General features: G+C 34.5%; 1 long non-coding RNA gene and 1 pseudogene across 1 annotated transcript in view; one reads left to right on the forward strand and one right to left on the reverse strand.

Annotated features, from left to right (window-relative positions):
• The window catches only part of LOC111745375, a 34,048-nt gene that overhangs the window by 12,581 nt on the left and 5,145 nt on the right, over window positions 1–16,322 (reverse strand). The gene's annotated exons all lie outside the window — the stretch shown is intronic.
• LOC111745389 lies at window positions 9,560–9,678 on the forward strand (annotated as a pseudogene).

Below are 16,322 nucleotides of genomic sequence, written 5' to 3' on the forward strand. Positions count from 1 at the left end.
CTCAAGATGGCCCAGCAACCCTGACCACTGATTTACATTCTTCTCTGCTGCATGCTTGCCTGTGCCTATTAGACTATTAAAATATTAATAGGGTCTTGGTAGCTGTCATTATTAATTTTATAGAGTAATAAGTACATGCTGAGCCATAGTATTGATAGATTTGTAGAATATGTTAATCGTAGCACTCATTTCTCAGCTGTTACTATATTTTCAGATGGTTTTTCTCGACTAATTGTATTTGATATTTAACAATTTGTCATCTGCAACTCTGCATACTTGTTCCTTAGATATCTATTTTTATACATATTTTATGTCTTTACAGCAACAATTTATTAAATAATTATTGTGTCCCATCACACGATGACAAAATCTTCTGACAAATATCTAGAGAATTTAGCTAAGAAATGAATAGATTATTAAACCTGGCATAAAAATAATATGTTCTTGCTTTTGAAATGAGAAAACTGAAGCAAAAAGTTAAATTACTTCCTAGGAACCAACATGCATGAAAATCTATTATTTTCTAATTCTAGAAGATTGAAATGTACTAAATTTAGTTTTGAGATGTGCACTTAACAAAGGCAAACTCAGGTGTGTTTCTTGGTTAGAGTCTACAACTCAAATATAATTGAAAATGTAACTAATAAGTATTTTTCATTGTTACCTAAAATACAAATTATTTTAAGGTAATGATTCTTAATCTTAATAGGTGAATGCCAACATATCCCCAGTCTTTTTATTCTCTTCGATCTATTTTCACTATCATTTCTAAGACATCAGTACTTTATTTGCTCCTAAAACGGGATGGTGGTGGCAAAAAGTAAAACCCACAGTCTTAAGTTAAAAAGGCTTATGCTTCATATCCAATTACATATAGCACAGTTTCCCTCTAAACCCTTGAGATGAATCAACACTCACACTATACTGCAGATAACTGTTATTGCTTACTCACTGTGGAAGCCTAGCCCTCCAGGAAGAGGGCTCTGAGGAAAGGGTGAGGAATGCGGGTAGAACCAGAAAATAATTTGGCTGGTTGCATTATCACCATCACTATTTATGAAATACCTCCTTCTGTGGCTTCAGGCAAAAGCAGAAATGTTTTCAATTTGGAGGCTAAAATAGCCTCTATTATGTTTTATCTAAGGCTGTTTCTATCACAAATCAGATAGTGATACATCTCTCTCTCTCTCTTTTTTTTTTTTTTTAATATGGCCAGTATGGCTTTTAATGGCCAACATCACAAAATGACAAGTGAAAACAATAGGCTGCTTTGCTTATTCTCTTGGGCCACAACTAAAATACAAAGACACCCAACCAAACAAACAGAAAAAATTATTGGGGGAGGTGTTTCAAATTTTCAGATTGTGCAGTTCAAGTTTAAATAGATAATACAGGTTTCGTCTCATGACGCTGAAGAAGCTCACAGGTTTTCAACTGTAAATCTCAGTCTACTTCCCAAAAGCATTCAAAGATGGATTCTATGGGAAAAAAAATTACATAAGATGGGACGCTTGGGAAACAGTGTTGTAATTAACCCATAATTCTCCACAAACTCCTTCTTATTTTCTACTCCTATCATTAGAAATCTTCTAAAAACTAGTTCTCTTTCCATCTGTGGTATTCAGAATATAGCTGAAAACTTCTTGGATGAATGAAGCTCTCTTGGGGGTTAATTCATCATTCTGAAATCAGTGATCAGTCCATGTTACTGCAAGGACAGAAAATGTAATAGAAAGTACAATGTTGATACCATAAACATCCTGTAAGTTGTCACTTTCCACTTTCTATTTAATTCCTGATACAAATACTTTCTCTTGTGATCTCTTTTTCTAAAAACCTAAAGTGGGTGTGACAGGGGTAGATGAGTAGAGGTGTGGGAGTGTGTGAGAACAGATGAAGAACATGCTATGAAGTTTCCAGTTGACTGACATTTACTCCATCATGGACTGAGCTACTATACATTCTTCGCATCAACATTTTTGGCCAGACAGTAGCTTTCTTTGTCTCAGCCACAATAATACAATTACTTATTAACTTTGCACCAGTAACACAACTGAGTAATGCATCCTCCCAAATCCATATGGTGAAGCCCTAACCCCCAATGTGATGGTATTTAGAGGTGGGGCCTTTGGGCAGAAAATAGGTTTAGATGAGGTCATGCTAGTGGGGCCTCACGAGATTAGTGTCATTATAAGAAGTGACACCAGAGAGCTTGCTCATCCTTTTTCTCTCCAAAGAGGTCATGTGAGCATACATTGAGGAAGCTACTGTCTGCAAGCCAGGAAAAGAGCTCTCACTAGAACCCAGCCATACTGGCACCCTGATCTTGAACTTTTGGCCTCTGGGATTGTGGGGAAATAAATTTCTGTTGTTTAAGCCAGCCAATCTATGGTATTTTTGTTATCACAGGCTGAGCTGACTCAACTAGGTAGAGAGACAGAGACAACTTGGGAATAGTCATTTCCATAAAAATAGAGTTGTTCTAAATGCAATGGACAGTTATTTTATCTCCTTCATACTCATATTTATGAGTTTCATTTAAGTAGACACCCCTTGGCTAGTGTCCAAGGCTGCCATCCTTAGAACAGCCAACAAAAGCATAAGAACTGAGGAACAAGTGAATATAATCCTTCTCAGAAGATGGCACAGTCAATTTCATTTCCTATTCATGATGGCCTACTGCAACTGCAGCAGATAAAAGCAAAGGCACTTCTTGTTCCTTTTGTGAAGCTGGGATCCTGCATCTGGGGAAACCAACACTGGGGTAGACTGTGGATCAGGAAGGCATAAGTCTGCTAAACAGCCCTGGACTCTGTTCATGCCTTGCTCCTTATACTCCCCATGTCTCCATGTTATCCAGTAAACTAAAATAAGTTTATTAAGTTACTCTCCAACTAAGAGTAACTTAAAAGGAAAGGAAAACTGCTAAATCCACTATAAAAACCAGGTTCGATCAGTTCTGACTTTTGCAAATTTGCAACTTTCTATTTGACACCATATGGTTCTATTACATTAGGGCTCCTACAGTTAACATACACAGCCAGGTTTACCAGCTGTCAATGGTGAAAAGTGAAGAACCTTTCAGAGACAAATCATTTTCTAATGAACTAATAGTTCTCCCTTGCCTAAAAAAATAAATAAAATGTCAATGCCACACAGGCGAGTGAAGAGATGGAAATGAAAGCTCTATCACCACAAGCTTTATTATTTTTTTAAATAAAATCAATTTGGATCAATTTGAGATAACTGCTGGGAGATGCAAGGTTTTACTTTTAGATACGTCATTTGTTTTTGCTTCCAACCTGGGCTCAAAAGGAACATTACCAGTGTTTTTCCAGTGGCACGATGCAGTTCTAGAAGAGTTAAAATAAGAAGCCCTACCTGTTTAATCTGCCAGAAAACACATGAGAAGAGCAATCAGCTCTGGGAAGAGTTGCTCGGAATGAGCTATGCCTGGCTGCTTTAGGCCATGCTATTTGTCAGTCTTTCAAAATTCAAGTCATTACCAGATGCTGATCTACTATAATATTGTGATATTTTATCTGATTACACTTACCTGATTGTGCCTTATCTGCTATTTGCCTTCCCATTCTTCCATGTATATTAAATGCAGGTGCTTTTATTATTCTGAGAGCTAGAAAGTGTTGACTGCTCTGAATATAAATGGGGATATTATATCATTAACTTGCTCTGAAAGCAGGGCCATTCACTGTGTAAATCACATGCAAGGTACCTAGTGGAGACACAATAAACCATAATGTCTTGAGAAAGAAAGCAATGAGGAATGGATAAGGAGATAAAAATTTAAGGCATTGTTAAAGAAGGGTAATCTTCAAAATCCTATTTGGTTCTTTCAAACTAGCATTTGTTGATAATATAACCTTTGTATTAGAAACTTTTTTAAGCTGATAAGAAAAACTTTGGGGGGGGGTGCGGCATCATAACATGGAATGTTATCACTAATAGAATTGCATAGAAACACCATCACTAGTGTTCTATGGTTTGTCTAAGTTAGAAAAACATTTTGAATGTACCAGCCTAATATTTTAGAGAAGTACACTTTTCTGTGGCAAATATATTCTTACCCTACCTGGCCGTACAGCTCAAACAAGGTGAACAAATGGCCAAATGCTTTAAGCATTTTCAGACATTAAAAGGTGAATAGTTTAGAACCTGGTTGCAAATTTCAAAGGAAGTAATATGCAGTGAATTAAAGTAGAACTGTAACAATGTGTGGCTGCCCGACAGTCTGGGGTTATACGTTCTGCTTAGTTTCCACTATGCTGGCCCCACTAAAAGTTAATCCACAGTTATTTAAGTGGAAAGTTTCAAAAAATCCATTTTCAGAGCAAATGTTATGTGAGAGTTTAAATGAGCCACTGCCCTCTGTTGGGTAGAATATCAGATGACCTGTCATTTATCAGTGTGTCAGATTCTTCTGCCCATACTGACAGCTGGGAGCCAGGCCTTATAAAGGAACATGAGTTACACTCTTGCCCTGAAGCAGTGTGGCCAGAGTCACCTTCTGACCCTCAGATCTGAACATGTGAGACAGAAGAGAACAAGTCTGAGGATAACTGGGAACATGAAGAGTAAGGTTCTCTTTCTTGTGTAATCAAGGAGGATGTGGATTCTGCTCTTTCCTCTCAAATTCCATGTGCGTGCACACTGCAGTATGGGATGTGGGTGCTGCTCTCCTCTCCCTGACATTCGTCATTACATATAAATGCACAGAAAGGTCAATTTTCTTTTAACTGAACAAATATATGTTTGAAACACCTCTTTAAGTCAAGGTTGCTCTTCAGTCAAAGAATGCTTTATTATTCTTAAACTACATGCTTGAAAACAAAACATGAATATGGAAGATGGTCTTTTTTTTAAATAATTCCATATTTACACACATTTTCTCTGGAAAGATGTTGTAATAGGTCTCTCATAACCTGATTAAACTTCATTTATTTGTTTTTATATAAAGTAATTTTAACTGGGTATTGTTTTACACTGTTTTTGGAATATATAGCCTTGGAAAATGGTGAAAATTAGTGAAAAGAGAAAATAAATATTCCAAATATAAAAGGTAAAACAATAAGGCTTTCATAAGAGTATGGAAGAATATGTTCATTACTTATGGGCAGCCAAGATTTGTTAGGTTACAGAAAACAATAACCATAAAAGAAAAAAAAAATTAAGCTTTCATCAAAATGAAAAACTTTTACTCATCAAAAGACAACACTAAGAAAATGAATAGGCAAGGCACAGACTTGGAGAAAACACTGGCAAAACACATAACTGATAAAGAACTGTTACACAGGATATACAAAGAACTGTGACAATTCAACAATAGAAAGACAAACAATTCAATTTAAAATGGTCAAAAGATCTGAAGAGTTGAAGAGTATAGACACACGAATGGCCAGTAAGCACATGAAAAAGTGCTCAACGTTACAGTCATCAAGGAAATGCAAATTAAAACCAGAAGGAGACACCACTACACACTCACCAGAATGGCTACAGTTAAAGAGACTAACATCACCAATCAAAGGATGAGGTGACAGAGCACGTGAAGCAGCATGGTTTATTCATACAGCCTAAAACAAGAAAAGAGCCCTAAGTCCATCAATATAACAAATAATATAACGAATAAATAAATAAATGGTGGTAAGCAGTACAACTGGCAATACAAAAGAACAAATTGCTGATACATAAGAGAACATGGATAAATCTCCCAAATATTGTGCAGAGTGAAGGAAGTCTTACATTAAAAAAAGAGTGTATATCGCATGATTTCATTTACATGCTAGAATATGCAAAACTAATCCACAGTGGAAAAAATCAGAACGGGGGTACCTCTGGGGTTTGGGGGAAGGATTCACTGGGAAGAAGAATGAGAGAATTTTCTGAGTTCCATATCTTGATAGGTTATACATGTGTATGTTTGTTTAAACTTAGTCAATGCAATCTTAACAAAATCTTTTTAAAAAATACCTCAGTTTGTCTGAATGTAAAAAGGCTATAAGAAGCAGTGCAATGAGGCAAATACTGAAGCCTATTAAAAATGTGACAATTTTTAAACTCTGTTTTCACACTTCTAATCATCCTGCCTGCCTACACTTGCCAAAAACTTGAAATGATAGCTGAAGGCACCTCTGAGGCCATTTCCAGGCATCTCCTGCCACCTCATTCCTTGTCTGCAGAGATGGACAAATGATTGCTTTGGGTTCATAGCTCACTTGCAAGTTCAAATCATAGTCATTGCTTTTAGATCATCTCCTTGTTCACGTATAGAGTTAGGGAACGACAGCGGGTTCCAAACAGGGAAACTGGTTATCGGGCAACATAATTATCAAACAGCTACAAGTTTACAGTCCCTGTGGCACAGGTACTAGAGAAACATAGCAAGGCTTAGAAATGTCTTTGGCCACCAAGGTTATGCTTTTACACATTAATTGTGTGAAATAAATAAATACATATACTTATATCATATATGTATGTATGTGTGTGTGTGTGTGTGTGTGTGTGTGTGTGTGTGTGTGTGTGTGTATAAATAACAAAGACACTTCATATCCAGCCTTATAAATCTGCCAAAACTAAAACTAGGTTGCCCAAATATTTTAATGGCAGGTTTTCACAGATCACTGATGAAATCTATACGTTCTCATCCCATGACGTCAAGGTCAAATTCAACTCACTAAATAGTCATGGCATATTTCCACAATAGCAAGTTAAAGAGCAGAGTTTCCAGAAGCGGAATAGGGGTGTTTCCATTGAAATTACAGCATACTTTCTTACACGAGTGCCCTGTTGCTCATTTGTTAGCATTTGTTAGTCTTTAAAAATTTCTTCATCTCTGAGGACTCACTGAAATCCATGGGTCTGGATTGGAAAACACATAGAGCTTTCTTGAAAGTCAAAAGAAGTTCAGTAGCTATTTGCTTATAGACTAACTCATCCATCTAGAGATTGATCTCTGCCTAATTCCCTGTGATTCTATTGCTATTATTTATGAGGACTGCGGCATCGTGTATCAGAAATTACCAACCAGTCAGCACTGATAGGTAGGTATTTTTCTTGTGCATTCAGTGGCAAGACACATATATAATAAATTCTTAGGAACTTTATCTCTTTCAGTTAGAGTCAAAACACCTGCTGACTCAGTGATTTGCCACGAAATCTATTCCTGGATAAAAGGGAAGACCACACTCTACAGAAAAGAAGTATTTCAATACTTCAGCATCTCCAGGAACAGAGAGGTACTAATGAGAAACAAAGAAAGAAACTAGAAATTATTTCTAAATATTTTTATACTATTTTAAATTTGTTCTCAATGGAAAAATAGCAAGAGATTAATTGCCTACATATCCATTGGATAAAAAAAATTAACAAACTTATTTTACTTTTATAGTTGCACACATAGGAGTTATTAACCATCTGCCTTTGTATTATTTAAACATTATACAAATAAACATTATTTTACAACCAGAAAAGTTATTCATAGAACTGTACATTTATTCCCCAATAATTCTTCTTTGCCACTTTAATAAAGGCCTAAAGTTACCATGATTTCAACTCTTTTTAAAATTCATTACCTATAATACTAGGAAAAATAGATGACGTTACAATATTTCATTGTAAATGAATAAGGCCTTAAAGAGATTTTTAAAAATTTACCAGCAGCATCAATTACCTCCTTTTGAGGAAATAGTTACGAGGGAAAAAAATGACACTCTAAATCGTAACTCAGGCTGTTAAAGGAAATGAGGGTGACACAGACAACTACCAGTTGACAGTTCCACTAATGCTTTTACATAGGCAACTATCCTCTTGCATAACAACAGAACATGGATAAATGAATTAACATTTTACTTCTCTGCTTCTTCAAAGCAGAAATGGGTATGTCTCCAGAATCAGATAATATATCATATAAAATAAATAGAAAGACATATTTCCTATGTAAGGCAGGGAACAGAGGAAAGAGAGGGGGTAAACAGAAGTGGAGACAAGGCTTAAGAACTGAAGAAAGTATGTTTTGACCCAAATTTATTAAGATTAGAGAAGCACCCTGAAGAACAGAAGTCAGAATAAACCAGCCAGAGAAAAATCTGCATTGAAGACAAACTATGATGTGCACTCTAAAGCTGAGATGAGACAGAACTCTGGAGAAATGCAATATTCAGCTGAGTATTGAATGGAGCATGCGCATGAGGAAACTACTGAGACCCAGAAAAAACAAACACACCATAAGGGCAGGAGGTAATAGTGCCCAGCACCCACACAAGGCTACAAGTAGTGCCTATTCACAACAGCCAGACTGGAAAAACCTCATGATTCACAGAGCATTAAGTTAAATACACAGAATGGTATTTCATCAGTAGTGGGAACTAATCTCTCCTAGAATGAGCATGTTTCAGTCAGACCTAACAAATCTTAAAGGCAAGAATGGAAAGGATCAAATTGTTTTCAAGTAACCTAACTGTGTCTCAGTAAAAATGCTCAAGACTATATGAATAAAAATATCCAGCACTCAACAAAGGAAAATTCACAATGTCTGCCAAGCCTATAAAGAGACTGGGAAATATGATCCATCATTCACAGAAAAATTCAATTAATAACCCGGAATCGACACAGAATAAAAAGGCAATGACTTTAAAAAAGTTATTATAACTATTTTCTATATGTTCAAAATGTTAAAGACATGGAAGATATAAAAAGGTATAAATCCAACTTCCTAAAATGAAAATTATAATATATAAGAAATGCATTAGCTGGGATTAACAGTAGGTTAGTACAGAATAAAAGACTGGATTTGAAAGACAGAGAGGCAAGAGAATTTTTAAAAATAGAGTATCAGTGAGTTTTTGTAAAAACTTGAAATACACTATACAGTATATGTATAATTGGAGGCCCCAAAGGAAGAAAGGGGCAATGAAAAATATTTGAAGAAATGATGACTGAAAATTTTCAAAATTTGATAAAAATGATAAACTCACAAATCCAAGAATACCAATGAACCCCAAGCACAAGGAACAGAGAGAAAACTACACAAAGTCACATTGCAATCGAATTGCTCAAAACTAGTAATAAAGAAAAATGTAAAAGCAGTCAGAAAAAGACAGTGTTATACAGAGAGGAATAACGATGACAGGAGGTATCTCACTGGAAGCAAGCAAATAAGAACACAGTGAAGCAACATCTTTAAAATACTAAAAGAAAAAAGACAAGTTTTGACAAGGAAATTGGAATCCTGATACATTGCTGGTAGGAATGCCAAATAGTTCAGTAATTGGGAAAAATGTCTGTAAATTCATCAAAAAGTTAAACATATGACCTAGTAATTCCATTCTCAAGGTATATCTCTAAGAGAAATGAAAGTATGGATCTTCATAAAAATTTGTACATGAATGTTCATAGCAGCATTATTTATAACAGCCAAAAAATGAAAATAACCCAATAGCCAACCGATGAATGGATAAACAAAATGCGATATATCCATACAATGGAAAATTATTTGGCCATAAAAAGGAATGAAATACTGACATATGCTACAATATGAATGAATCTTGTTTACGGCCGTGCTACCCTGAACAAGCCCCATCCCGTCTGATATTGGAAGCTAAGCAGGGATGGGCCTGGTTAGTGCTTGGATGGGAGACCACGTAGGAAGATCAGGTGCTGTAGGTGTAAAAAATAAAAAAATAAGAGATTGTAAGCTGACAAGGTCCTTGTAATCTGTGAGGTCAACCAAGGGTTGGCTTGCCTAAAAAAAAAAAAATGGATGAATCTTGGAAACAAAGAAGCCAAATACAAAAAGCCACCTAGTGTATGATTCCATTTATATGAAATGTCCAGAATAGGCAAATCCATAAACAGAGAGTATATCAGTAGTTGCCAGGGGCTGAGGGAAGGTGGGCATGGAGAGTGACTGCTAATGAGTCTGAAGTTTCTTTTAATGAAATTGTTCTAGAATTAGATAGTGTTGATGGATGCACAACGCTATAAAAACCTCTGATCTATAGACTTCAAAAGGGTAAACTTTAAGGTATATGAATTATATATTGACGATGCTGTCATAATTTTAAAAAATGATAGAAATTCACTGAGGAAGGTATTTAAAAGGTGAAAGCTAGTGTTACTAATGGTATGCTATGTACAAATACTATGCATAAAAATAAACTGTAAAGAAAAAATTTAAAATAAATAAAAGGCTCAAATTATAAAATTAGATGGAAAAGAAAGACCAAACAAAATGCTGCCTACAAGAAATGTAGTTTAAATATAAAGACACAAATAGATTAAAAGGTTGGAAAAGATATACTGTACTAACACTAATCAAAAGAAAGCAGAAATGGTTAGAATACTAACAGAAAAACAGACTTCAGAGCAAAGAACATTACCAGGGAAGATAATGTTATTTCATAATGATAAAGAGATCAATTTTTAAAGATAATATAATAATCTTAAACATCTATGCACCTAATAACAGAGCTTCAAAATACTTGAAGCAAAAATGACAGCATTACAAGGAGAAATAAACAAATCCACAATTATCTTTGGAAACTTCAATACTCCTCTCTAGTGAACAGAGTTCTAAGAGTACCCCTCAAATTCCCAAACCTTACTATAAATGCCCTGCATGATTCCTAGCTGAAACTTGTATGTATGAAATTTCACTCCAATGAGCTCATTATGTTATATGGCAAAAGTAAGGAATTTTGCACATGTAAGTAAGGTCAATTATCAGTTGACTCTGAGTTAAGAAAATTATCTTGAGTGAGTCTGACCTAATCAGATTGGTCCTTTAAAGTAGGGTCTAGAGATTAGAGATGAAATAAGTCAAAGACTCTCTGTCCTACTAGCCTTGAACAAACAGGCTATCATGAGTTCTGCAGCTGCAAGGAAGTGCATTATCCCAACAACCACATGAGCGTGGAAGAGGCCACCAAGCCTCAGATAAGAACACAGCCCTAGCTGACACCCTGATTTCATTCTTCCGAGACCCTGAGCACAGGACCCAACTAAATCATCTCCAGATTCCTGATTTGTGGAAACTGTGAGATAACAAATGTGTGCTGCCTTAAGCCTAATTTGGGGTAATTTGTTATGCAGCCATAGAAAGTGACATATCCTCTCTCAATAAATAAAGAAATATAGACAGAAAATCAGTAAGACTGTAGAAGATTTGAACAACACTATTAAGCCAATTGACCTAATTGGCATTTATGTAACACCAGACCACAGCAGAATATGCATTCCTTTTAAGTGTTCAAGAATACTTACCAACGGACTATATTTTAGGTGATAATAGAACTCCCAATAAATTTCAAAGGATTCAATTCATACAAATTATATCCCATGACCACAACAGAATTAAGTTAAAAATCGGTAACAGAAAGATCTTTACAAAATTCCCCCAAATTAGGAAACTAAGTAAGACATTTTTAAATAAACCATTAGTCAAAGAAAAAATTAAGAGAGAATGGTAGTACCTTAATATTGCTAAACACCACAAAGACTGAGCAATCAGGGCTTCACAAAGTGTTAGGTAAATGAACAATCAGATGTAGACTTAATTACTGTATTTAAATATTTTAAAAATGCAACTACTATAGAAAATAATGAGCTTCTATTGCAGGAATTGAAAAAGGAGTGTTATACTCTCAAATATTTTCCTATAAGTTGACAAAAAGAAGCTGTCTCTCAGCCTGATGGCAATGAGAGAAGATGAATCATTGCTTGTGGAAACCAATCTATTTAGTCACTTTGGACTGCTGTTATTTATTACTTGTCGGCACATGCTGTTAGTTCAATTAAATACAAAAATCTGAAGTTCTCTTTTGTTCCCACCCCCATCTTAAATTTTAGAAAAATGACACAGATTTGAAACATTGAAAGAACATTTTAAGTTTATTATGTTTCTATTATGTTACTTAGGTGTTGTTTATTGAACATTCTGCCACAAAAGAAAGATTATTCATTGCTTTGATAAGTTAAATTTCAATGTTTACAGAGACTAGATATGGAAACATAATTTGGGAGCTCTCCTTCCAGGATAATATAAACACAAAAATTTAAAACAAGACACTTGGAAAAAAGCATTCATTGCAACACTGCTGAATTGTGAGGAAGAGGGAGACAGCAAACACAGCTACCAAAAGTTCAATTTCCTGACTGTAGGGTAACTGAATTACTTCAGATAAGTCAGTATACCCATACTTGTTGAATACAAAGTATAGGAATTTTGCTTTGACCATACCACAGGGTTCTCATCATTTAATTGAAATCAACCATTAACAAAACCTTGTTTATATAAAGTACCTGACATATAGGGGCATGTGTTGCCATGAAAAAATATTTGGAAAATCTGCCAAGAAATGTATGGTAAGTAAATATGCCACCTACCCCTGCCAAACATAAAAGACTGTTATCCCTCATTATGTTTATACTTTTAAAATGTCAAACACAGACCACTAGTCCCGGGGCTAATTTCAGCTTTTAGTGATAAACATATCTCATGTTTCAAATAACATTAAAGTGCCATCTACCACAGAGTACACAAGCCCATTTTCTTTATTTTTTTAGTTACCAATAACTACAAATTTTCCAGCAAACTTAAAGAGTTTGACTGCAACCATGACTTGAAGCATTTAAATGTAAGTGACTATAACAGCTATTTTCAAATAGTTGCCTGAAGATGATGCCTCATTTATTCAGTAAATCAAGAAAAGAGGCTGCCTAGTCTTACACCAAAACAACTTTTTTCACACAACACTTAATTGCACACAATTGCACATGAACCCTATACCTTGCAGACTCGGATTCATCATTAGAAACATCAACTATAGACCACATAACTATAGCTCTTTCACTCCTTTCAGTGAGAGCTGTCATTTTTCCCTGTTGGATGTGCTTCCTCTGCACATCTCCCAGCACTTTCTTCCACTCGTCCAAAATTTTCTGAGCTTAAAGAATCGGCAACCATAGTTAATACACAATTCTAGGATACTGACACTTTGTAATTTCTTGATTTTATGTACTAGATCTTGATACCGTAAGGGTATCAACCCTATGGCTTTCATATTTGTACAAACGTTTTTCCTCCAAACAGTTGTTTGCTTTTTATCTTTTTATTCCTTATATTCTTGCCAACACTGAGTATTTCATGTGTGTGTGCACGTGCGTGTGCATATGTACTGCTAATTTATCAACAGATAATAAGTACTGGAGAACAAGGGAAGACAGCTAATAGATTACATTTAGATAGTGGGTTTCCTCTCTATACTTTTCTCTTTTGTCCATGTTATTTGCAATAAGCTTACAATACTGCAAATGAGAAATAAGAAATTAGGAATTAAGAAATAAAGCTTAAAAAAAAACCCCTCTAAACTCATTATCATCTAGTGCACATATACTTTGATAATTTAAACTGTAGTTGTGAGAGAAAGATAAGAGAAAGAGAATTAAAATTTGAGTGACATATGCAATGAAATTATTAAAGAGAATAGGAAGGAAAAACTGGCATGACCAAAAACTTTAATCTTTTCCTGTAATAAAAAAACACTAATTAAAAAATAAATGGTTTTGAAAATCATATGCAATAAATATTCAATTTGTTATTTTGAACTAGATCTTAAATAGCCCTTCCAATCAGAAATTCTGTTCCTCTTGTTCACTATGATTACAAAATTCTCAATTATCTACACTAAAAATGAAACACAGTTTTTAAAGTTGTTTTAAAGTATAAAGGTTGAGAATACAACAAAGAATTTTTAAAAAGTTTAGTCTCAAAAAATGATCATTTAAGGAAGAAAATGAAGGACAGGAAAATGTCAGAAGGGCAAAAGAAAGAGTGAGGTAGAAGAGAAAAGAGAAGAGAAGACCAGTAAGGTTTATCAAGAAAGTTGGTCAGATAGGGCTGGTTCAAAGCAGACACATCAACCAAGCTTACAGGCCTGTTTCAAGAAACAAGAAAAATCCCAAATAAACAACCCAACACTACATCTTAAAAACCTTGAAAAAGAAGAACAAACAAAGCTCAAAGTCAGGAGAAGAAAAGAAATAATAAAAATTAGAGCAGAATTAAATGAAATTGAGAACAAAAGGACAATTTAAAAAATTAATGCAATAAAGAGTTGGTTCTTTGAACAGACTCATAAAATTGACAAACCCTTGGCTAGACTCATTAAGGATAAAAGACAAAGGACACAAATAAACAAAATTAGAAATGAAAGAGAAGTTACAACAGATGCTACCGAAATACAAAATATCATACAAGAATATTATGAAAGATTATATGCCATCAAATTCAATAACCTAGAAGAAATGGACGAGTTATTAGAAATATACAAGCCACCTAGCCTGAATCACAAAGAACTGGAAAATCTAAATAGACCGATCAACAGTAAGGAAATTGAAACAATCATCAAAAACCTCCCCAAAAGTCCAGGACCATTTATTTTGCTTCACTAGTGAATTCTACCAAACTTGCAAGGATGATTTAATACTTGATCTTCTCAAACTTTTCCAAAAAACTGAAGACGGGACAATATTTCCTAACTAATTTATGAGGTCAACATTATCTGATACCAAAATCTGGTAAAGATAATACAAAAAAAGAAAACTATAGACCAATATCTCTGATGAATACAGATGCAAAAATCCTAAACAAAATACTAGCAAAATTGAATACAACAATATATTATGATCAAGTGGGCTTCATTCCAGGGGCACAAGGATGGTTTAAAATATGCAAATCAATTAATGTAATATACCACATAAACAAAATAAAGGATAAAAATCATATTATCATATCAATAGATGCAGAAAAAGCATTTGACAAGATATAGCATCCATTTATAATTAAAACAATAAAATGGATATAGAAGGAAAGAACCTCAACATAATAAAGGCCATACAGGACAAACTCTCAGCTAACATCACACTCAGTGGTGAAAACAAAACATCCTTCCAAGATCAGGAACAAGACAAGCCTTTCCGCTATCACTGCTATTATTCAATATAGTGTTGGAAGTTCTAGCTAGAGCAAGAGAAAGAAATAAAAGGCATCCAAATTGGAAATGAAGAAGTCAACTGTCACTGTCTGCAGAAGACATGATTCTCTATATTGAGAACCCTAAAGACTCCACTAAGAAACTATCAGAAACAATAAACAAATACAGTAAAGTTTCAGGATACGAAATCAACGTACAAAAATCCATACCATTCCTATACACCAACAATGAATTTTCAGAGAAAGTAATGAAAAGAAAATTCCTTTGCAATTGCAACAAAAAAATATAAAATACCTAGAAATAAACCTAATGAAGCGTATGAAGGATCTATACACTGAAAACATAAGACATTGCTGAAAGAAATTGAAAAAGACACAAAGAAATGGAAAGATATTCTGTGCTCAAGGATTGGAAGAATCAACATAGTTAAAATGACTTTATTACCTAAAGCAATATACAGATTTAATGAAATCCCCATTAAAATCTCAATGGCATTTTTTAAAGAAATAGAACAAAAATCATTTGCTTTGTATGAAATCACGAAAGACGCTGAATAGCCAAAGCAATCCCAACAAAAAAGAACAAGGCCAGAGGTATCCCTCTACTATATCTTGTCAAAGGAACAATAATCAAAACAGCATGGTATTGGCAGAAAAATAGACACAGACCAATGGAACAGAACTGAGAGCCCAGATATAAAACTACACTTATATGCACAACTAATTTTCAACAAAGGAGCCAAACACATAATGGAGAAAGGAAAGCTTCTTCAATAAATGGTGTTGGGAAAACTGGAAAGCCACATGCAAAAGAATGAAACTAGACTGCTATGTGACAGCATATACAAAAATTAGCTAAAAATGGAATAAAGACTTGAATATAACATCTGAAACAATAAAATACATAGAGAGAAAAAAAGGCACTAAAACTTATGAACCTTGGTCTCAAAAAGGTTTTTGTGAACTTGACCCCAAAGGGACATAAAAGCAAAAATGAATGGAATCATATAAAACTAGAAAGTTTCTGCACAGTAAAAGAAACAATCAACAAACAAAAAGGCAATCAACTGAATGAAAGAAGATATTTGTAAATAATACCTCCAATAAGGTGCTAATATCCAAATTATAAAAAAGAATTCTTACAACTCAAACACAATAAACAATCCATTAAAAAAATGGGCAGAGGACCTGAATAGACACTTTTCCAAGAAAGCCACTGGTGGCCAACAGACATGAAAAGATGCTCAGTATCATTTATAAGGAAAATCAAATTCAAACATTAATGAGATACTACCTCACACCTACTAGGATATCTATT

Source organism: Pteropus vampyrus, unplaced genomic scaffold, assembly GCF_000151845.1.
Source record: "Pteropus vampyrus isolate Shadow unplaced genomic scaffold, Pvam_2.0 Scaffold153, whole genome shotgun sequence".
Lineage (NCBI taxonomy): Eukaryota > Metazoa > Chordata > Mammalia > Chiroptera > Pteropodidae > Pteropus > Pteropus vampyrus.